Genomic DNA, 24,440 nt, shown 5'->3' on the forward strand with positions numbered 1-24,440 from the left:
TTGTGATAAAAATAGTTTTCATTTAAGAAAGGTGATGGATTCGTTTTCATAGCTTTAAGGCATAGACACTAAGACACTAATGATCATAAGACACAAACATGGATAAACATAAAGCACTAAAATTCGAAAAACAGAAAATAAAGAACAAGGAGATTAAAGAACGGGTCCACCTTAGTGATGGCGGCTCTTTCTTTCTCTTGAAGATCCTATGGAGTGCTTGAGCTCCTCAATGTCTCTTCCTTGTCTTTGTTGCTCCTCTCTCATGATCCTTTGATCTTCTCCAATTTCATGGAGGAAGATGGCATGTTCTTGGTGCTCCACCCTTAGTTGTCCCATGTTAGAACTTAATTTAATTCTCCTAGGGAGGTGTTCAGTTGCTCCCAATAGTCTTGTGGAGGAAAGTGCATCCCTTGAGATATCTCAGGGATCTCATGATGAGAGGGGTCTCTTGTTTGCTCCATCTTCTTCTTAGTGATGGGCTTGAGGTCATGCCTTCTCAGTTGAACCGGCTTTGGATGCCATAAATGGTTATGGAAAAACAAAAAGCAATGCTTTTACCACACCAAACTTAAAAGGTTTGCTCGTCCTCGAGCAAAAGAAGAAAGAAGAGAGTAGAAGAAGAAGAAATGGAGGAGAGGGAGATGGCTTTGTGGTTCGGCCAAAAAGGGGGAAGAAGTGGTGGTTTATGAAGGATGGATGTGAGTGGTGAAGAGAAAGAGATGTTGAGGTGATTGGTGAATGGGTGAAGAAGAAGAGAGAGAGTGGTGGGGTTGGTGGGGATCCTGTGGGGTCCACAGATCCTGAGGTGTCAAGGAAAAGTCATCCCTGCACCAAATGGCATCAAAATCCATGTTTTGAGCCATTTCTGGCGTTAAACGCCGGGCTGGTGCCCATTCCTGGCGTTTAACGCCAGGTTGTTGCCCTTTACTGGCGTTTAACGCCAGTCTGGTGCCCCTTTCTGGCGTTAAACGCCCAGAATGGTGCCAGACTGGGCGTTAAACGCCCAACAGCTAGCATTACTGGCGTTTGAACGCCAGCTTCTTCTCCTCCAGGGTGTGCTGTTTTTCTTCCTGTTTTTCATTCTATTTTTGCTTTTTTTCATTATTTTTGTGACTTCTTATGATCATCAACCTACAAAAAAGATAAAATAACAAAAGAAAATAGTTAGCTATAAAACATTGGGTTGCCTCCCAACAAGCGCTTCTTTAATGTCATTAGCTTGACAGAGGACTTTCATGGAGCCTCAGAAATACTCAGAGCAATGTGGGAACCTCCCAACACCAAACTTAGAGTTTGAATGTGGGGGTTCAACACCAAACTTAGAGTTTGGTTGTGGCCTCCCAACACCAAACTTAGAGTTTGACTGTGGGGGCTCTGTTTGACTCTGATTTGAGAGAAGCTCTTCATGCTTCCTCTCCATGGTGATAGAGGGATATCCTTGAGCCTTAAACACAAAGGATTCTTCATTCACTTGAATGATCATTTCACCTCTATCAACATCAATCACAGCTTTTGCTGTGGCTAGGAAAGGTCTGCCAAGGATGATGGTTTCATCCATGCATTTCCCAGTCTCTAGGACTATGAAATCAGTAGGGATGTAATGGTCCTCAATCTTAACCAAAACATTCTCTATAAGTCCATAAGCTTGTTTTCTTGAATTGTATGCCATCTCTAATGAGATTCTTGCAGCTTGCACCTCAAAGATCCCTAATTTCTCCATTACAGAGAGGGGCATGAGGTTTACACTTGACCCTAAGTCACACAAGGCCTTCTTGAAGGTCATGGTGCCTATGGTACAAGGTATAGAAAACTTCCCAGGATCCTGCCTCTTTTGAGGTAGTTTCTGCCTAGACAAGTCATCCAGTTCTTTGGTGAGCAAAGGAGGTTCATCCTCCCAAGTCTCATTTCCAAATAATTTGTCATTTAGCTTAATGATTGCTCCAAGGTACTTAGCAACTTGATCTTCAGTGACATACTCATCCTCTTCAGAGGAAGAATACTCATCAGAGCTCATGAAAGGCAGAAGTAAGTCTAATGGAATCTCTATGGTCTCATTTTGAGCCTCAGATTCCCATGGTTCCTCATTGGGGAACTCAGAGGAGGTTGGTGCATGCCCATTGAGGTCTTCCTCAGTGGCGTCCACCTCCTTTCTTTCCTCTCCATATTCAGCCATGTTTATGGCTTTGCACTCTCCTTTTGGATTTTCTTCTGTATTACTTGGGAGAGTACTAGGAGGGAGTTCAGTAATTTTCTTGCTCAGCTGTCCCACTTGTCCTTCCAAATTTCTGATGGAGGACCTTGTTTCATTCATGAAACTTTGAGTGGTTTTGATTAGATCAGAGACCATTGTTGCTAAGTCAGAGGTATTCTGCTTAGAACTCTCTGTCTGTTGCTGAGAAGATGATGGAAAAGGCTTGTTATTGCCAAGCCTGTTTCTTCCACCATTATTGTTATTGAATCCTTGTTGAGGTCTCTCTTGATTCTTCCATGAGAAATTTGGGTGATTTCTCCATGAAGAATTATAGGTGTTTCCATAGGGATCTCCTAGGTAATTCACCTCTTCCATTGAAGGATTCTCAGGATCATAAGCTTCTTCCTCAGATGAAGCATCCTTAGTACTGCTTGGTGCATTTTGCATTCCAGACAGACTTTGAGAAATCAAATTGACTTGTTGAGTCAATATTTTGTTCTGAGCCAATATGGCATTCAGAGTGTCAATCTCAAGAACTCCTTTCTTCTGACTAGTCCCATTGTTCACAGGATTCCTTTCAGAAGTGTACATGAATTGGTTATTTGCAACCATTTCAATGAGCTCTTGAGCTTCTGTAGGCGTCTTCTTCAGATGAAGAGATCCTCCAGCAGAGCTATCCAAAGACATCTTGGATAGTTCAGAGAGACCATCATAGAAAATACCTATGATGCTCAATTCAGAAAGCATGTCAGAAGGACACTTTCTGATTAATTGTTTGTATCTTTCCCAAGCTTCATAGAGGGATTCTCCATCCTTCTGTCTGAAGGTTTGGACTTCCACTCTAAGCTTACTCCATCTTTGTGGTGGAAAGAACTTTGCCAAGAAGGCATTGACTAGCTTTTCCCAAGAGTCCAGGCTTTCTTTAGGTTGAGAGTCCAACTATATTCTAGCTCTGTCTCTTACAGCAAAAGGGAATAGCATCAGTCTATAGACCTCAGGGTCTACCCCATTAGTCTTGACTGTGTCACAGATTTGCAAGAATTCAGCTAAGAACTGATGAGGATCTTCCATTAGAAGTCCATGGAACTTGCAATTCTGTTGCATTAGAGAAACTAATTGAGGCTTAAGCTCAAAGTTGTTTGCTCCAATGGCAGGGATAGAGACGCTTCTCCCATAGAAGTCGGGAGTAGGTGCAGTAAAGTCACCCAGCACCTTCCTTGCATTGTTTGCATTGTTGTTGTTTTCGGCTGCCATATCTTCTTCTTCTTTGAAGAATTCGGTCAGGTCCTCTAAAGAGAGCTGTGCTTTGGCTTCTCTTAGCTTTCTCTTCAAGGTCCTTTCAGGTTCAGGGTCAGCTTCAACAAGAATGCCTTTGTCTTTGTTCCTGCTCATATAAAAGAGAAGAGAACAAGAAAATATGGAATCCTCTATGTCACAGTATAGAGATTCCTTGAGGTGTCAGAGGAAAAGAAAGGTAGAAAACAGAAGTAGAAAATTCGAACTTGTCCAAGAAGATGGAGTTCAAATTTTGCATTAAGGGATAGTGTTAGTCCATAAATAGAAGGATGTGGGAAGGAGGGAAGAGAATTTTCGAAAATTAAATTAAAAAGTTTGAAAACATTTTGAAAAACTGTTTGATAATTTTCGAAAATTCAAAGTGGAAAAGAAATCAAGTGATTTTTGAAAAAGATTTTGAAATTAGAAATTAAAAGGATTTGATTGAAAACTATTTTGAAAAAGATGTGGTTAAGAAGATATGATTGGTTTTAAAAAGATGTAATTGAAAAGATATGATTTGAAAACAATTTTAAAAGATATGATTTGAAAACAATTTGAAAAGATATGAATTTAAAAATTAATGACTTGCCTAACAAGAAAAGATATGATTCAAGCATAAAACCTTCCTTAACAGAAAAGGCAAAAAATGTTCAATCAAATCATTAATTGTTAGTAAGTATCTTTGAAAAAGGAAAGAAATTGATTTTGAAAACATTTGATTGAAAAGATATGATTTGAAAAAGATTTGATTTTGAAAAACTTTGAAAACTTGAAAAAAAATGATTTTGAAAACAAAATCTTCCCCCTAGCACCATCCTGGCGTTAAACGCCCAGAATGGTATACATTCTGGCATTTAACGCCCAAAATGCTACCTCTTTGGGCGTTAAACGCCCAACCAGGTGCCCTGGCTGGCGTTTAAACGCCAGTCTGCCTTCTTCACTGGGCATTTTTGAATGCTCAGCCTTTTCTGTATAATTCCTCTGCAGTATGTTCTGAATCTTCAATTCTTTGTATCATTGACTTGAAAAGACACAAATTAAAAATATTTTTGGATTTTTAATAATCAAAATGCAACAAGAATCAAATAACAATGCATGCAAGACACCAAACTTAGCAGTTTGTATACTACTGACACTATATGAGACACATAAACACTCAAGCCAAAAGAATTCAAAGATCAGAGTAAGGAATCATCAAGAATTACTTGAAGATCTTTAAGACACATGAATGAATGCATGCAATTGACACCAAACTTAAGATGAGACACTAGACTCAAGCAAGATATATTTTTGGTTTTTATGATTTTCTAATTTTTTTGTGTTTTTTTTTTCGAAAATTAAGTGAAAAGGAAAATAAAGGTATCAAAATTCTTAGTGAGAATTCCAGGAATCATGCAATGTTAGTCTAAAGCTTTAGTCTAAAGGAATTAGACATAGCTAGCTAAGCTTCAGCAAGACATTGCATTCAAGAGCTAAATTGATGATGATCAATCAGCTTTGGTGATGATAAGAACATCACCTTGAAACACTAGAATTCATTCTTAAGAACTCTGACGAAAAATAAATGCCTAATCTAAGCAACAAGATGAACCGTCAGTTGTCCATACACAAGAACAATCCCCGGCAACGGCGCCAAAAACTTGGTGCACGAAATTGTGATCATTACAACTTCGCACAACTAACCAGCAAGTGCACTGGGTCGTCCAAGTAATACCTTACGCGAGTAAGGGTCGATCCCACGGAGATTGTTGGTATGAAGCAAGCTATGGTCACCTTGTAAATCTCAGTCAGGCAGACTCAAATGGGTATGGATGATGAACGAAAATAACATAAAGATAAAGATAGAGATACTTATGTATATCATTGGTGTAAGAGCTTCAGACAAGCATATGAAGATGCCTTCCCTTCCGTCTCTCTGCTTTCCTACTGTCTTCATCCAATCCTTCTTACTCCTTTCCATGGCAAGCTCGTGTAGGGTTTCACCGTTGTCAATGGCTACCTCCCATCCTCGTAGTGAAAGCTAATGCACGCACTCTGTCACAGTACTGCCAATCACCGGTTTGGTTCCCTCCCCTACCGGAATAGAATCCCTCTTTTGCGTCTGTCACTAACGCCCAGTAGGTTACAGGTTTGAAGCACGTCACAGTCATTCAATCATTGAATCCTACTCAGAATACCACAGACAAGGTTTAGACCTTCCGAATTCTCTTGAATGCCGCCATCAGGTCCTGCCTATACCACGAAGATTCCGATTAAAGAATCCAAGAGATATTCACTAAGCCTCATATGCTTGTAGAACAAGAGTGGTTGTCAGTCACCTTATTCATAGGTGAGAATGGTGATGGGCGTCAATCATCACCTTCATCAAGTTGAAGAACAAGTGATATCTTGGACAAAGAACAAGCGGAATTGAATAAAAGAACAATAGTAATTGCATTAATACTCGAGGTACAGCAGAGCTCCACACCTTAATCTATGGTGTGTAGAAACTCCACCGTTGAAAATACATAAGAACAAGAGTGATCATTGGTTTCGGCCCCAGAGAGGGAACCAGAAGAACCAAGATAAAAATACAATAGTAAAAGGTCCTACTTATAGAAAACTAGTAGCCTAGGGTGTACAGAGATGAGTAAATGACATAAAAATCCACTTCCGGGCCCACTTGGTGTGTGCTTGGGCTGAGCAATGAAGTAATTTTCGTGTAGAGACTCTTCTTGGCGTTTAACTCCCATTTTGGTGCCAGTTTGGGCGTTTAACTCCCATTTAGGTGCCAGTTCCGGCGTTTAACGCTGGGATTTCTGTAGGTGACTTTGAACGCCGGTTTGGGCCATCAAATCTTGGGCAAAGTATGGACTATCATATATTGCTGGAAAGCCCAGGATGTCTACTTTCCAACGCCGTTGAGAGTGCGCCAATTGAGCTTCTGTAGCTCAAGAAAATCCACTTCGAGTGCAGGGAGGTCAGAATCCAACAGCATCTGCAATCCTTTTCAGTCTCTGAATCAGATTTTTGCTCAGGTCCCTCAATTTCAGCCAGAAAATACCTGAAATCACAGAAAAACACACAAACTCATAGTAAAGTCCAGAAAAGTGAATTTTAACTAAAAACTAATAAAAATATAATAAAAACTCAACTAAAACTACCAAAAACATACTAAAAACAATGCCAAAAAGCGTACAAATTATCCGCTCATCAGTGACAGACGCAAAAGAATCAATGGATTCTACTCCAACCTGATTGAGAACCGACAGATGATTAGCCGTGCTGTGACAGAGCATAGGAACGTTTTCACTGAGAGGATGGGAAGTAGCCATTGACAACGGTGACACCCTACATAGAGCTTGCCATGGAAGGAGCCTTGCGTGTGTTGAAGGATTTCAAGGAAGAGTTGAAGTTCAAAGGACAAAGCATCTCCAAAACCCCAACATATTCTCCATTACTGCACAACAAGTAACAACTATTTATTTTATGCCCTTTTTACTTTATACGAGGCTAAAGAACTCTATTGGTATCCTGATTAAGATTAATAAAATAAACATAGCTTGCTTCAAACCAATAATCTCCGTGGGATCGACCCTTACTCACGTAAGGTATTACTTGGACGACCTAGTGCACTTGCTGGTTAGTTGTACGGATTGCAAATTCGTGCACCAAGTTTTTGGCGCCGTTGCCGGGGATTATTTGAGTTTGAACAACTAAAGGTTTATTTTATTTTTTAGATTAGGAATAATTTATTTTTATTATTTTTATTGTTATAGAGTCATCAAATTCTAATAGGATAGTTTCTTTTCAAAAAAAAAATTTCTTTTCAAAAATATTATTTTTCATTATAATTGTTAATTTTTCGTGAGTTTAGTGTCTTGTTCTAAGTTTGGTGTTAATTGCATATTTTGTATTTTCTTTAAAATTTTCGTGTTAGTGTTCTTGTTTTTCCTTGATCTTCAAGTTGTTCTTGTTTATCTTTCTTGTTGATCTTGAGTTTTTCTTGCTTTGTGTCTTTTCTTGTTTCACTTGTGTTCTTTTTAAAGCATTAATTGGAATATTCAGAACAAGTGTTACATTTACTCCCAATTGGCTAGAGTATTGGTTTATATTCTTGATGATTGGGCACTTGTTCTTTTGAAAATATTTTTCAAAAATAATTTTTCTTGATTTAATCTTGTGCCAAACTTTAAGTTTGGTGTTTTCTTGTTAATTTTGATATAATTTTCGAAAATTTTATTAAAGTTTTCTAAAAATTTTAAGTTTGGTGTTCTTCCTTTTGTTTTTGGTGTTCTTGTGAATCTTCAAGGTGTTCTTGAGTTTTTTCTTGTGTTTTGATCTTAAAATTTTTAAGTTTGGTGTTCCTTGGTGTTTTCCCTCCAAAATTTTCGAAAATAAGGAGCATTAGATCTAAAAACTTTAAGTCTTGTGTCTTCTGTGTGTTTTTCTCTTTCATCATAAAATTCAAAATTAAAAAAAAAATATCTTTTCTAACTAATTTTGAACTATTTTTTTTCGAAATTTTTTTATAAAAATTCAGATTTCAATTTTAAAATTTTTCAATTCTTATCTTTTTAAGTTAAAAAAAAATTTATTATCTTTTTCAAAAATATCCTAACCACTTTCTCTCTCCTCACTTTTTCAAAAATCTTCATAAAATATTTTCAAATTCTTATTAAATTTTTTATTTTAATTTTCTTATTTTATCTTATTTTTATTTTGGTTTTTATTTTATTTCGAATTTTTTATTTATAAACTAAAAATTTAAATCCACATTACCCCTTTACTCCAACATGGACATAAGCGGAAATGAACAGTCCAAGAGGACTTTGGGGTCATATGCTAGCCCCACTACTGCTTCATATGGGAGTAGTATCTGTAAACCCTCCATTGGAGTTAGTAGCTTTGAGTTGAATCCTCTGCTCATTATCATGGTGCAGCAAAGCTGCCAGTATTCCGGTCTTCCACATGAAGAACCTACAGAGTTTCTGGCACAATTTTTACAAATTGCTGACACAGTACATGATAAAGAAGTAGATTAGGATGTCTACAGATTATTACTGTTTCCATTTGCTGTAAAAGATCAAGTTAAGAGGTGGTTAAATAACCAGCCTAAGAACAGCATAAAAACATGGAAGCAGCTGTCAGAAAAATTCCTGAATCACTATTTCCCTCCAAAACGGATGACACAGCTAAGGCTAAGCATCCAAGGCTTCAAACAAGGAGATAATGAATCTCTTTATGATGCCTGGGAGAGATACAGAGAGATGCTAAGAAAATGCCCCTCTGAAATGTTTTCAGAATGGGTGCAATTAGACATCTTCTACTATGGGCTTACAGAAAAAGCTCAGATTTCTCTAGACCACTCAGCTGGTGGATCTATACATATGAGAAAAACAATTGAAGAAGCTCAAGAGCTTATTGATACAGTAGCCAGAAATCAACATCTGTACCTAAGCAGTGAATCTTCCATGAAAGAAGAAGCTAAAACAGTAACTGCTGAACTCAGTCTGGTGGATCAGGCTAATGAATTTAATCAGCAATTAGACTTTCTAACTCAGCAGCTAGCCGAATTCAAGGAAATATTGTAGGAAACAAGAATGGCTAACAGGAATATGGAAGTACAATTAAAGCAAACAGAAAAGCAGCTGTCAAAACAAATAGCAGAGGAATGCCAAGCAGTTCAATTAAGAAGTGGGAAAACATTAAATACCTCACTTCAAAGCAGCAAGAAACCAAGAAATGAACAAATGGTTACTCAAAATCCCTTTGAGGACAGTCAGAGCCCAGAGAGGAATAAAGCTGGCGCTGAACGCCCAGACCATGCTCATTCCTGGCGTTCAACGCCAGAAACAAGCATGAATCCGGCGTTGAACGCCCAAAAGGAGCATGGTTCTGGCGTTCAAACGCCAGTAACAAACAAGGAGGTGGCGTCTAACGCCACTCCAGCTTCCACCCCTGGCATTCAAATGCCAGTGGGGGATCAGTCACATACAAGTGCTGATGACAACCCTTCTAAAAAGGCTTCCCAACCCACTTCTGTAGGTAATAAACCTGCAGCAACTAAGGTTGAGGAATACAAAGCCAAAATGCCTTATCCTCAAAAACTCTGCCAAGCGGAACAGGATAAGCAATTTGCCCGCTTTGCAGAATATCTCAGGACTCTTGAAATAAAGATTCCGTTTGTAGAAGCACTTGACCAAATACCATCTTATGCTAAGTTCATGAAAGAGATCTTATGTCATAAGAAGGATTGGAGGAAAACTGAAAAAGTTTACCTCATTGAAGAATGCAGTGCAGTCATTCTTAAAAGCTTACCTGAGAAGCTTAAAGATCCTGGGAGCTTTATGATACCATGCACATTAGAGGGCACTTGCACCAAGCAAGCTTTATGTGATCTTGGGGCAAGTATAAACCTAATACCTGCATCTACTATCAGAAAGCTTGGTTTAACTGAAGAAATCAAACCAACCAGGATATGTCTTCAACTTGTTGATGGCTCCATTAAATACCCATCAGGCGTGATTGAAGACATGATTGTCAAGGTTGGGCCATTCGCCTTTCCTACTGACTTTGTGGTGCTGGAAATGGAGGAGCACAAGAGTGCAACTCTCATTCTAGGAAGACCATTCCTAGCAACTGGCCGAACCCTCATTGATGTCCAAAAAGGGGAAGTAACTTTGAGAGTCAATGAGGAGAAGTTCAAGTTGAATGTTGTCAAAGCCATGCAACATCCAGACACCCCAAATGACTGCATGAGTGTTGATATTATTGACTCTCTGGTAAGAGAGGTCAATATGGCTGAGAGTCTCGAATCAGAGCTAGCGGACATCTTTAAAGATGTTCAGCCTGACTTGGAGGAATCAGAGAGAATAGTAGAACCTCTGAAAATCCCTCAGGAAGAGGAGAAACCCCCAAAACCCGAGCTCAAACCATTACCACCATCCCTAAAATATGCATTTTTGGGAAAAAGTGATACCTTTCCTGTAATTATAAGCTCTACCTTAGAACCACAGGAAGAGGAAGCACTAATTCAAGTGCTAAGGACACACAAGACAGCTCTTGGGTGGTCCATCAGTGATCTTAAGGGCATTATCCCAGCCAGATGCATGCACAAGATCCTATTGAAGGGTGACGCCAAGCCTGTGGTCCAACCACAAAGGCGGCTGAACCCATCCATGAAGGAAGTAGTGCAGAAAGAGGTCACTAAGTTACTAGAGGCTGGGATTATTTATCCTATTTCTGATAGCCCCTGGGTGAGCCCTGTCCAAGTCGTCCCTAAGAAAGGTGGCATGACAGTGGTTCATAATGAAAAAAATGAACTGGTTCCTACAAGAACAGTTACTGGGTGGCGTATGTGTATTGATTACAGAAGGCTCAATACAGCTACCAGAAAGGATCATTTTCCTTTACCATTCATAGACCAGATGCTGGAAAGACTGGTAGGTCATGAATACTACTGCTTCCTGGATGGATATTCAGGTTATAATCAAATTGCAGTAGATCCAAAAGATCAAGAGAAAACAGCATTCACATGTCCATCTGGAGTATTTGCATACAGAAGGATGCCATTTGGCCTGTGTAATGCACCTGCAACCTTTCAGAGGTGCATGCTTTCAATCTTCTCTGATATGGTGGAAAAATTTCTGGAAGTCTTCATGGATGACTTTTCAGTGTTTGGAGACTCATTCAGCTCCTGCCTTAACCATTTAGCACTTGTTCTAAAGAGATGCCAAGAGACTAACCTGGTTTTAAACTGGGAGAAGTGTCACTTTATGGTGACTGAAGGAATTGTCCTTGGGCACAAAATCTCGAACAAGGGAATAGAGGTGGATCAAGCTAAAGTTGAAGTAATTGAAAAATTGCCACCACCCGCCAATGTTAAGGCAATCAGAAGCTTTCTGGGGCATGCAGGATTCTATAGGAGGTTTATAAAAGGATTTTTCAAAAATCGCCAAACCTCTAAGCAACCTGCTAGCTGCTGACACACCATTTATCTTTGATAAAGAGTGTCTGCAGGCATTTGAGACCCTGAAGGCTAAATTGGTCACGGCACCAATAATCTCTGCACCAAACTGGACATTGCCATTTGAATTAATGTGTGATGCCAGTGACCATGACATTGGTGCAGTGTTGGGACAAAGGCATGACAAGCTTCTGCACGTCATCTACTATGCCAGCCGTGTTCTAAATGACGCACAGAGGAACTACACAACCACGGAAAAAGAGCTACTTGCAGTGGTTTACGCCATTGACAAGTTTAGATCCTACTTAGTAGGATCAAAAGTGATTGTGTATACTGATCATGCTGCTCTTAAATATCTACTCACAAAGCAGGATTCAAAACCCAGACTTATAAGATGGGTGTTGCTTCTGCAAGAGTTTGATATAGAAATAAGAGACAAAAAAGGGACAGAGAATCAGGTAGCAGACCACCTATCACGAATAGAACCAGTAGAAGGGGCGTCCCTCCCTTTCACTGAGATCTCTAAAACCTTTCCTGATGAGCAACTCTTTGCCATCCAAGAAGTGCCATGGTTTGCAGATATCGCAAACTACAAGGCAGTAAGATTCATACCCAAAGAGTACAGTAGGCTGCAATCAAAGAAATTGATCACAGATGCAAAGTACTATCTTTGGGATGAACCATATCTCTTCAAGAGATGTGCAGACGGAGTAATCCGTAGATGTGTGCCTAAGGAAGAAGCACAGAAGATTCTATGGCACTGCCATGGATCACAATATGGAGGACATTTTGGAGGTGAGCGAACAGCCACAAGAGTCCTCCAATGTGGTTTCTACTGGCCTACTCTCTATAAAGATTCCCGAGCATTTGTACTTAATTGTGACAGTTGTCAAAGATCTGGCAATCTGCCTCACAGTTATGCCATGCCTCAGCAAGGGATCTTGGAGATTTAGTTGTTTGATGTATGGGGTATTGACTTTATGGGACCCTTCCCACCATCATACTCAAACACTTATATTCTGGTGGTAGTGGATTATGTATCCAAATGGGTGGAAGCTATTGCAACACCCACCAATGACACTAAAACAGTGTTAAAATTCCTCCAGAAACACATCTTCAGTAGATTTGGTACCCCTAGAGTATTAATCAGTGATGGGGGCAGTCATTTATGCAATAAACAGCTTTACTCTGCTTTGGTTCGTTATGGAGTTAGCCACAGGGTAGCTACTCCATATCACCCACAGACTAATGGGCAAGCTAAAGTCTCAAATAGAGAACTCAAAAGAATCCTGGAACGGACTGTAATTAACCGTAGAAAGGATTGGGCAAGGAGCTTGGATGATGCTCTGTGGGCATACAGAACAGCATTCAAGACCCCTATAGGGACCTCTCCATACCAGCTTGTGTATGGAAAGGCATGTCACTTGCCAGTGGAACTGGAACATAAGGCCTACTGGGCAACCAGATTCCTAAACCTTGATGCCAAATTAGCTGGAGAAAAACGATTGCTTCAGTTAAATGAGCTAGAGGAATTTAGACTCAATGCTTTCGAGAATGCAAAAATTTACAAAGAGAAAGCAAAAAGATGGCATGATAAGAAATTGTCATCCAGAGTCTTTGAGCCGGGGCAGAAAGTTCTGCTATTTAATTCCAGGCTCAAATTATTCCCTGGGAAATTAAAATCCCGGTGGAGAGGTCCATATGTAATTACAAGTGTATCACCATATGGATACGTAGAGCTTCAGGATAACGACTCTAACAAAAAGTTCATTGTTAATGGACAGAGAATTAAACATTATCTTGAAAGTAACTTCGAGCAAGAATGCTCAAAACTGAGACTTGATTAGAGCTCAGTGGTAGTCTAGCTAAAGACAATAAAGAAGCGCTTGCTGGGAGGCAACCCAGCCATTTACAAAGTTTATTTACTAATTAAATAAATTTCCTTTTTTTACAGGTATGTGTCCAAGTATCTTCAAAGGGTAAAAATAGCAATTGATTGAATTCACAGAGTTATAGGGAAATTTGGAAGCTCACTGGCGTGAAAAAGCCAGTAAGAAACATTTTGGGCGTTGAACGCCCAAAAGAAGCACCCACTGGGCGTTCAACGCCAGTAAGGGTAGCCATCTGGGCGTTAAACGCCAGAAAGGAGCATCTTATGGGCGTTGAACGCCAGAAAGAAGTACCTTCTGGGCGTTTAACGCCAGATTGACAGCGTCCTGGGCGTTCAGAAAAACGCCCAGTGACAAAGGACTTCCTGGCGTTCAACGCCAGAAAGAAGCATCAGCTGGGCGTTGAACGCCAAGGAGAAGCAACATTTGGGCGTTAAACGCCCAAAACATGCAGCGTTTGGGCGTTTAACGCCAGGATGGTGGGGAGGAGGTAAAATTCGTTTTCTTTACAATTTTTCTAAATTTTTATGTTTCAATTCATGATTTCTTGCATAAACATGCTTCAAAATGTCATCCTTCAAAATCAAATTAGTTTTCTAAAAACCCTAATTTCTAAAATCCCTTTTTCAAAAATATCAAATGTATCTTAATTCATAAACACAAATCTTTTTCCAATCCAATTCTTTTTCAAATCTTTTTAAATTCTTCTAATATCTTTTTCAACTCATCTTATCTTTTTTTTCGAAACTGCCTCTCCTTCTACTCCTCTCTTTTCCTTTCTTTTGCTTGAGGACAAGCAAACCTCTAAGTTTGGTGTGATTTTCCATGATCACTGAGCTAAAACTCATTAAGATCATGGCACCTAAGGGAACAGGAAGAGCAAGGATGTGAACTTAAGGGAGCTGAAGCGTCAGAAATTAATTCTTGAAGGCACCCCACAGACTAGAGGAACATACACTTCCCAAAATACAGGTTGTTAAGTTCTAATTCTAGCTTTAACTCTGTGATAGTATTATTATAGGATTTTACCTTAGAAGTTATATAGGAGTAGTAGTAATTAGCATATCTATTTTGGCTTTATTTCCAATTAAGTTATAACTTATTTTTCTCATCATCATCAAACATGAATAAAATAGTAGATTTGTAGAATAAAGAGGCAATTTAATTTTTTCGAGTTCTTCATAAGGAAAATTCTAATTATTTATATGTGGTGGCAATACTTTTTGTCTTCTGAATGAATGCTTGAACAGTGCATATTTTTGATATTGAATTTTATGAATGTTAAAATTGTTGGCTCCTGAAAGAATGATGAACAAGAGAAATGTTATTGATGATCTGAAAAATCATGAAATTGATTCTTGAAGCAAGAAAAAGCAATGAAAAAAAAAATTTTTTTTCTTGCGGAAAAAAAAATGCCAAAAGGAGAGAAAGAAAAAGCAAGCAGAAAAAGCCAATAGCCCTTAAAATCAAAAGGCAAGGGTAAAAAGGATCCAAGGCTTTGAGCATTAATGGATAGGAGGGCCCAAGGAAATAAATCCAGGCCTAAGCGGCTAAATCAATCTGTCCCTAACCATGTGCTTGTGGCATGCAGGTCCAAGTGAAAAGCTTGAGACTGAGTGGTTAAAGTCGTGATCCAAAGCAAAAGAGTGTGCTTAAGAACTTTGGACACCTCTAATTGGGGACTCTAGCAAAGCTGAGTCACAATCTGAAAAGGTTCACCCAATTATGTGTCTGTGGCATTTATGTATCTGGTGGTAATACTGGAAAACAAAGTGCTTAGGGCCACGGCCAAGACTCATAAAGTAGCTGTGTTCAAGAATCAACATACTAAACTAGGAGAATCAATAATACTATCTGAATTCTGAGTTCCTATGGATGCCAACCATTCTGAATTTCAAAGGATAAAGTGAGATGCCAAAACTGTTCAGAAGCAAAAAGCTACTAGTCCCGCTCATCTAATTAGAATCTGAGCTTCACTTGAAACTCTGAGATATTATTGTTTCTTAATTTCTTTTCATCCTATTTTATTTATCTAGTTGCTTGAGGACAAGCAACAGTTTAAGTTTGGTGTTGTGATGAGCAGATATTTTATACGCTTTTTGGGGGTAATTTCATGTAGATTTCAGCATGTTTTAATTAGTTTTTAGTTAAATATTATTAGTTTTTAGGAAAAAATCATATTTCTGGACTTTACTATGAGTGTGTGTATTTTTCTGTGATTTCAGGTATTTTCTGGCTGAAATTGAGGGAGCTGAGCAAAAATCTGACTTAGGCTGAAAAAGGACTGCTGATGTTGTTGGATCCTGACCTCCCTGCACTCGAAATGGATTTTCTGGAGCTACAGGAGTCCAATTGGCGCGCTCTCAACGGCGTTGGAGAGTAGACATCCAGGGCTTTCCAGCAATATATAATAGTCCATACTTTGCGCGAAGATAGACGACGTAACTTGGCGTTGAACGCCAAGTACACGCTGCTATTTGGAGTTAAACGCCAGAAACACGTCATGATCCGGAGTTGAACGCCCAAAACACGTCATAACTTGGAGTTCAACTCCAAGAAAAGCCTCTACTCGTGGATAGCTTTAGTTTCAGCCCCAGCACACACCAAGTGAGCCCCAGAAGTGGATTTCTGCACCAATTATCTTAGTCTACTCATATTCTGTAAACCTAGGTTACTAGTTTATTATTTAAACAACTTTTAGAGAATTATTTTGTACCTCATGACATTTTCAGATCTGAATTTTATACACTTTGACGGCATGAGTCTCTAAACTCCATTGTTGGGGGTGAGGAGCTCTGCAGCGTCTCGATGAATTAATACAATTACTTTGTTTTCCATTCAAACATGCTTGTTCTTATCTAAGATGTTCATTCGCGCTTAATTATGGAGAAGGTGATGATCCGTGACACTCATCACCTTCCTCAATCCATGAACGTGTGCCTGACAACCACCTCCGTTCTACATCAGATTGAATGAGTATCTCTTAGATTCCTTAATCAGAATCTTCGTGGTATAAGCCGGATTGATGGCGGCATTCATGAGAATCCGGAAAGTCTAAACCTTGTCTGTGGTATTCCGAGTAGGATTCTGGGATTGAATGACTGTGACGAGCTTCAAACTCCTGAAGGCTGGGCGTTAGTGACAGACGCAAAAGAATCAATGGATTCTACTCCAACCTGATTGAGAACCGACAGATGATTAGCCGTGCTGTGACAGAGCATAGGAACGTTTTCACTGAGAGGATGGGAAGTAGCCATTGATAACGGTGACACCCTACATAGAGCTTGCCATGGAAGGAGCCTTGCGTGTGTTGAAGGATTTCAAGGAAGAGTTGAAGTTCAAAGGACAAAGCATCTCCAAAACCCCAACATATTCCCCATTACTGCACAACAAGTAACAACTATTTATTTTATGCCCTTTTTACTTTATACGAGGCTAAAGAACTCTATTGGTATCCTGATTAAGATTAATAAAATAAACATAGCTTGCTTCAAACCAATAATCTCCGTGGGATCGACCCTTACTCACGTAAGGTATTACTTGGACGACCCAGTGCACTTGCTGGTTAGTTGTACGGATTGCAAATTCGTGCACCATCTTCCAAGGATGATGCATTCATCCTCCTCCTTCCTAGTGTCTAAGATTATGAAATCAGCAGGGATGTAAAGGCCTTCAACCCTTACCAACACGTCCTCTACCAATGCATAAGCTTGTCTTACTGACTTGTCTGCCATTTGTAATGAGAATATGGCAAGCTGTACCTCAATGATCCCCAGATTCTCCATTACAGAAAGTGGCATAAGATTTATGCCTGACCCTAGGTCACACAGAGCTTTGTCAAAGGTCATGGTGCCTATGGTACAGGGTATTAAGAATTTGCCAGGATCTTGTCTCTTTTGAGGTAAAGTTTGCTGAACCCATGTATCTAGTTCGCTAATGAGCAAGGGAGGTTCACCTTCCCAAGTCTCATTACCAAACAACTTGGCATTCAGCTTCATGATGGCTCCTAGATATTGAGCAACTTGCTCTCCAGTTACATCTTCATCCTCTTCAGAGGAAGAATAGTCTTCGGAGCTCATGAATGGCAGAAGAAGGTTTAATGGGATCTCTATAGTCTCTATATGAGCCTCAGATTCCTTTAGGTCCTCAATAGGGAACTCTTTCTTGCTTGAGAGACGTCCCATGAGGTCTTCCTTATTGGGGTTCATGTCCTCTCCTTCCTTTCTAGGTTCGGCCATATTGATTATGTCAATGGCCTTGCACTCTCTTTTTGGATTTTCTTCAGTGTTGCTTGGGAGAGTACTAGGAGGAGTTTCAGTGATTTTCTTACTCAGCTGGCCCACTTGTGCCTCCAGATTTCTGATGGAGGACCTTATTTCACTCATGAAACTTAAAGTGGCCTTAGACAGATCAGAGACTAAATTTGCTAAGTTAGAGGTACTCTGTTCATAATTCTCTGTCTGTTGCTGAGAAGATGATGGATAAGGCTTGATATTGTTGAGCCTATTTCTTCCACCATTATTAAAGCCTTGTTGAGGCTTTTGTTGATCCTTCCATGAGAAATTTGGGTGATTTCTCCATGATGAATTATAGGTGTTTTCATAAGGTTTACCCACGTAATTTACCTCTGCTATTGCAGGGTTCTCAGGATCATAAGCTTCTTCTTTAGAAGATTCCTCTTTAGTACTGTTGAATGCATTTTGCCATCCATTCAGACTTTGAGAAATCATGTTGACTTGCTGAGTCAACATTTTGTTCTGAGCCAAAATGGCATTCAGAGCATTAATTTCAAGAACTCCCTTCCTTTGAGGCGTCCCATTATTCACGGAATTCCTCTCAAAAGTGTACATGAACTGGTTATTTACAACCTTGTCAATAAGTTCTTGAGCTTCTGCAGGCATTTTCTTTAGGTGAATGGATCCACATGCAGAATGGTCTAATGACATCTTAGAGAACTCAAATAGACCATAATAGAATATATCTATCATGGTCCATTCTGAAAACATGTCAGAAGGACATCTTTTGGTCATCTATTTGTATCTTTCTCAAGCTTCATAGAGGGATCCACCATCTTTTTGTTTGAAGGTCTGAACATCCACTCTAAGCTTGCTCAGCTTTTGAGGAGGAAAGAACTTAGCCAAGAAGGTTGTGACTAGCTTATTCCAGGAGTCCAAGCTATCTTTAGGTTGAGAGTCTAACCATACTCTATCTTTGTCTCTTACAGCCAAAGGGAAAAGCATGAGCCTGTAGACTTCAGGATCTGCTCCATTAGTCTTAACAATCTCACAGATCTGCAAGAACTTAGTTAAAAACTGGTAGGGATCTTCTAATAAAAGTCCATGAAACTTGCAGTTCTGTTGCATTAGAGCAACTAGTTGAGGTTTCAGCTCAAAATTGTTTGCTCCAATGGCAGGAATTGAGATGCTTCTTCCATCAAACTTGGAAGTAGGTGTAGTATAATCACCAAGCATCCTTCTTGCATTATTGTTGTTGGGTTCGGCTGCCATCTCCTTTTCTTGTTTGAAAATTTCAGCAAGGTTGTCTCTGGATTGTTGTAATTTAGCTTCCTCTTAGTTTTTTCTTCAGAGTCCTTTCAGGTTCTGGATCAGCTTCAACAAGAATGCCTTTTTCCTTGTTCCTGCTCATATAAAAGAGAAGAGAACAGAAAAAGAAGAGGGATCCTCTATGTCACAGTAAAGAGGTTCCTTATTATTAGTAGAAGAAGAAAGGGGATAAAGAAAGGAGAATCCAAACACAAGGGTGAGGATAAGAGCAGTGATTTGAAATGAAGAGAAGTGTTAGTAAATGAATGAATAAATAGAATAATATGAGAGAGGGAGAAATTTTTGAAAATAAATTTTAAAAAGGAGTTAAATGATTTTCGAAAAATAAAGATAAGAAATAAAATTAAAATTAAAATTTAAAACAATTAATTAATTAAAGAAAGAATTTTTGAAAAAGATGGAGGTATTTTCGAAAATTAGAGAGAGAAAAGTTGTTAGGTGATTTTGAAAAAGATAAGAAACAAACAAAAAGTTAATTAGTTAGTTGAAAAAGATTTGAAAATCAAATTTGAAAAGATAAGAAGATAAGAAGATAAGAAGTTAGAAAAGATATTTTAAAATCAAATTTTTGAAAAAAGATAAAACTTGAAAAAGATATGATAAAAAGATATGATTAAAAAGATATGGTTGAAAAAGATTTAATTTTTAAAATTAAAATTAATTACTTAACTAACAAGATACTAAAAGATAAGATTCTAGAATTTAAAGATTGAACCTTTCTTAACAAGAAAGTAACAAACTTCAAATTTTTGAATCAATCACATTAATTGTTAGTGTAATTTCGAAAATTATGAAATAAAATTAAGAAAAAGATTTTGAAAAATATTTTAAAGAATTTTCGAAAATTAATAAGAAAAATGAAAAAGATTTCATTTTTGAAAGAGTTTTAAAAAGATAAGATTTTTAAAATTTGAAAATTTGACTTGACTTATAAGAAACAACTAATTTCAAAATTTTTTTGACTAAGTCAACCCAAATTTTCGATTTTTTTTTAAGAGAAATAAGGAAAAGATATATTTTTTTTTATTTTTGAATTTTTAATGATGAGAGAGAAAAACACAAATATGACCTAAAACATGAAAATTTTGGATCAAAACACATGATGCATGCAAGAACACTATGAATGTCAAGATGAACACCAAGAACACTTTGAAGATCATGATGAACATCAAGAACATATTTTTGAAAAATTTTTTATGCAAAGAAAATATGCAAGACACCAAACTTAGAAATCTTTAATGCATGGACACTATGAATGCAAAAATGCATATGAAAAACAATAAAAGACACAAAACAAGAAAACATCAAGATCAAACAAGAAGACTTACCAAGAACAACTTGAAGATCATGAAAAACACTATGAATGCATGAATTTTCAAAAATTGCAAGAACAAGATGAATATGCAATTGACACCAAACTTATAATTTGACTCAAGACTCAAACAAGAAATACAAAATATTTTGGTTTTTATGATTTTATGATTTTTTTGTATTTTCTTTTATATTTTTTCGAAAAAATATATAGAAAAAAGAAAATAAGAAATCCAAAATTTTTAATAAGAATTTCAGAAATCTTTCAATATTAGCCTAAAGCTCATCAAAGGGTTGGGCATGACTTAATAGCCAGCCAGCTTTAGAAGATATAAATCAGGCATGTAACAACTGATATCCCAATTAACTTGCCTCTATGCTGATGGTTTTGAAGCCTCAATCCAATTGAGTTAGACATGGTTTTACAGCCAGCCAAGCTTCAACATACTTTATGAAACACTAGAATTCATTCTTAAAAATTTTGAATAAAATTTCGAAAACAAAGAAAAAATTTTGAAAAATATTTTTGAAAACTTTTTGAAAAGAAAATAAAAAGAAAAATTACCTAATCTGAGCAACAAGGCGAACCGTCAGTTGTCCATACTCGAACAATCCCCGGCAACGGCGCCAAAAACTTGGTGCACGAAATTGTGATCATCAACAATGGCGACAAAAACTTGGTAGCGCTCTCAACGTGAATCACACTTAGTCACAACTCCGCACAACTAACCAGCAAGTGCACTGGGTCGTCCAAGTAATAAACCTTACGTGAGTAAGGGTCGATCCCACGGAGATTGCTGGTATGAAGCAAGCTATAGTCATCTTGTAAATCTTAGTTAGGCGGATAGTAAATGTTATGGAGTTTTCGAATAATAATAATAAATAAGCAGAAAATAAAGATAGAGTTACTCATGTAATTCAATGGTGGGAATTTCATATAAGTGTATGGAGATGCTTATCCCTGTTGGATCTCTGCTTTCCTACTGCCTTCCTTCAATCCTTCTTGTTCCTTTCCATGGCAAGCTGTATGTAGGGCATCACCGTTGTCAATGGCTACATCCCATCCTCTCAGTGAAAATGGTCCAAATGCTCTGTCACAGCACGGCTAATCATCTGTCGGTTCTCGATCATGTTGGAATAGAATCCCTTGATTCTTTTGCGTTTGTCATCACGCCCAACAATCGCAAGTTTGAAACTTGTCACAATCATTCAATCCCAGAATCCTACTCGGAATACCACAGACAAGGTTTAGACTTTCTGGATTTTCATGAATGCCGCCATCAATCTAGCTAATACCACGAAGATTCTGATGAAGGAATCCAAGAGATATGCGCCCGGTCTAAGGTAGAACGGAAGTGGTTGTCAGTCACGCATTCATAGGGAGAATGATGATGAGTGTCACGGATCATCACATTCATCATGTTGAAGTGCAACGAATATCTTAGAATAAGAACAAGCGGAATTGAATAGAAAATAGTAGTAATTGCATTGAAACTTGAGGTACAGCAGAGCTCCACACCCTTAATCTATGGTGTGTAGAAACTCCACCGTTAAAAATACATAAGTGAAGAAGGTCCAGGCATGGCCAAATGGCCAGCACCCCCAAAACGTGATCACAGGATCAAAAATACAATCCAGGATGTATAATACACTAGTAAAAAGTTCAATTTATACTAAACTAGCTACTAGGGTTTACAGAAGTAAGTAATTGATGCAGAAATCCACTTTCGGGGCCCACTTGGTGTGTGCTTGGGCTGAGCTTGAACTTTACACGAGCTGAGGCTTCTTTTGGAGTTGTACGCCAAGTTGTAACGTGTTTTTGGCGTTCAACTCTGGTTCGTGACGTGTATCTGGCGTTTGACTCCAGAACACAGCATGGAACTGGCGTTGGGCGCCAGTTTACATCGTCTAATCACGAATAAAGGATGGACTATTATATATGCTAGAAAGCTCTAGATGTCTACTTCTCAACGCCGTTGAGAGCGCGCCATTTAGAGTTCTGTAGCTCCAGAAAATCCATTTCGAGTGCAGGGAGGTGAGAATCCAACAGCATCAGTAGTCCTTTGTCAGCCTCCTTATCAGAGTTTTGCTCAGGTCCTTCAATTTCAGCCAGAAATTACCTGAAATCACAGAAAAACACACAAACTCATAGTAAAGTCCAGAAATGTGAATTTAGCATAAAAACTAATGAAAACATTCCTAAAAGTAGCTTGATTATACTAAAAAACTATCTAAAAAGAATGCCAAAAAGCGTATAAATTTTCCGCTCATCACCTGGCCTGTGGGCTTTGAACTCTTTTTGTTTTGTAAATGGTATTTTGTTGACTGTTGATACTTCTGTTGCTTGTTTAGTAACTTTATTTTGAAAAACCAAATAGTTTCTCTTGCTCTTGGGGTTGGCTTCGAGCGGCCTCTTGAGTCTTTGTTTTATGGTAAATGCCTTGTTTTTTTGTGATATGCTTGCTTGCAGCTTTCTTTTAGCATTTACCTGGAATCTTCAGAGTGTTTTTTATCCGACCTCTTTTGATTGTCTTTGGTGACGTCGGGGTCTATCGGGTCGAGTTATCTCTCCTCTGTTGGTTGATTCTCTCAGTTGATCTTTTCTTGAGTTATTTCTAGTAACCCCTTGGGATTACTTTTTATAACTTTTTGTAGCTTTAATCCGACTTCTTCAAGTTGGTCCCTGTTCCATTACTAGGTGATCCTTTTTCTTAGATCTTGTTCCGATCTCTTTTGAGGCTTTACCTTTTGTAACTTTATCTTTTTTGGGCCGACTTTGTCATGTCGGACTTCGTCCAGTTACTCGATAATCCTCTTTTTTGGACCTTGTTCAGGCCTCTTTCAGGGATTATTCTTTTGTAACTTTATCTTTCCGGGCCGACTTTGTCACGTCGGGCCCTGTCGATTTACTTGATAATCCTCTCTTTTGGACCTTGTTCAGGTCTCTTTTATCTTTTGTAACTTTATCTTTTCGGGCCGACTTTGTCACGTCGGGCCCTGTCGAGTTACTTGATAATCCTCTTTTTTGGACCTTGTTCAGGTCTCTTTCAGGGATTATCTTTTGTAACTTTATCTTTCCGGGCCGACTTTGTCACGTCGGGCCCTGTCGAGTTACTTGATAATCCTCTTTTTTGGACCTTGTTCAGGTCTCTTTCAGGGATTATCTTTTGTAGCTTTATCTTTCTGGGCCGACTTTGTCACGTCGGGCCCTGTCGAGTTACTTGATAATCCTCTTTTTTAGACCTTGTTCAGGTCTCTTTCAGGGACTATCATTTGTAACTTTTTGTAGGAGTCCGACTTCCGCATGTCGGGCCCTTTAAAGTTATAGTAATCCTTTTTTATAGGGTTGGCCAGACCTCTTTCCAGGGCTTTACTTATAACTTGGGTTGTTTTGGCTGGTCTGACTTTTTGTGTCGGCCAGTCTTTAAGTTATTTTATAGCAATCCATTTTATTTGGACCTCGTCAGGTCCTTTCTATGGATCACTTTCTATAACTTCATGCATTATTCTGTTTTCATCTTTGCCGATATTGTAGAATTTGGGCCTTTAGCCCTCGCTTTTATCATGATCACGCATTGAATATGATTTTCACTTTTTGTCGATCTGTAGCTTTATAATCGGGCGATGAATGTTTTCAGAATAATACGACTTGAGCGTTTGTGGAAAATCTAAACAAATTTTATTAAAGGAAAATGCAAATATACATGAGGAGTTAATTTCCTAAGTCGGGTGATATGTAGGTCTTGTCGGGGCGCCTCATTAAAAAACCTTTTTCAGGAAAAAGAGTGCGCCTTGTCCAAGATCTTTTATCATCCTTAGCTATAGTACCTTTGGTGCATGAAATCACAATCACACTTTTGTAATTCCGCACAACTAACCATCAAGTGCACTGGGTCGTCCAAGTAATACCTTACGTGAGTAAGGGTCAATCCCACGGAGATTGTCGGCTTGAAGCAAGCCATGGTTATCTTGTACCTCTTAGTCAGGATATCAATAATTCTCAGATTTAATTGTAAAAAGTAAAAGAACATGAAATAAATACTTGTTTTGTAGTAATGGAGAACAGGTTGAGGTTTTGGAGATGCTATATCTTCTGAATCTCTACTTTCCTACTGTCTTCTTCTTACTGCACGCAAGGCTCCCTCCATGGCAAGCTGTATGTTGGGTTTCACTATTGTCAGTGGTTACCTCCCATCCTCTCAGTGAAAATGTTCAACGCACGCTGTCACCGCACGGCTAATCATCTGTCGGTTCTCGAT

At 38.5% G+C, this 24,440-nt stretch overlaps 1 non-coding gene across 1 annotated transcript; it reads left to right on the forward strand.

Annotated features, from left to right (window-relative positions):
- Positions 1 to 2,932: 2,932 nt before the first annotated feature.
- Positions 2,933 to 3,040, forward strand: LOC130963799 (small nucleolar RNA R71). Its single transcript, XR_009079918.1, has one exon. It is a non-coding gene; the product is annotated as a small nucleolar RNA R71 (small nucleolar RNA).
- The last annotated feature ends 21,400 nt before the right edge of the window (positions 3,041 to 24,440 follow it).

Source organism: Arachis stenosperma, chromosome 2, assembly GCF_014773155.1.
Source record: "Arachis stenosperma cultivar V10309 chromosome 2, arast.V10309.gnm1.PFL2, whole genome shotgun sequence".
Taxonomy (NCBI): Eukaryota; Viridiplantae; Streptophyta; class Magnoliopsida; order Fabales; family Fabaceae; genus Arachis; species Arachis stenosperma.